Here is a 538-nt window from a genome sequence, read left to right as displayed (position 1 = left end):
TAAAAGTAAATTATGGTACAACAGCAACAGCAACAGCACACACTTAAGTAAACAAACTGGAGATTAATAGTAAATTAGCGAAAAATAAACACAACACGTTGTGCATATTAAATTTACTCACTTTTTCGTTGTATACTAGCATTAGTAATAAAATTCGCAATAAACAACTCAAAAAGGCCATATTTTCTTTTGTTTATTTACAAACATGTGTTTGTGATCAGCTGATTTTCTTACTTGCAAGTTTTAGCTGGGAAAAATTTTTCCAGTAGAAGTTTGCAGCTCCCTTTCATATTTTGCTCTCTCAATTTCCCCTACTTTGCAAGTTTTTTGGGTACGAGAACGCAAAACCAGTAAAAGTTTTCTAAAACTTTAGATAGTTGGGCGTACGAGTACACTCCTAATGTTAGCCTCAAAAATCGTAATGAATAAATGGGACCAAATTCAACATAAAACTAATATTCCGAAAAATAAGTTCCAAGAAATGTTAAGGATTTGCCTAAATGACAATAACTATTTCATGTTCAACAAAAAACTATAT

This window comes from Rhagoletis pomonella, unplaced genomic scaffold, assembly GCF_013731165.1.
Source record: "Rhagoletis pomonella isolate Grant_MI unplaced genomic scaffold, Rhpom_1.0 Rhpom_scaffold_00003, whole genome shotgun sequence".
Lineage (NCBI taxonomy): Eukaryota > Metazoa > Arthropoda > Insecta > Diptera > Tephritidae > Rhagoletis > Rhagoletis pomonella.
Note: the sequence above shows the minus strand (reverse complement) of the source record.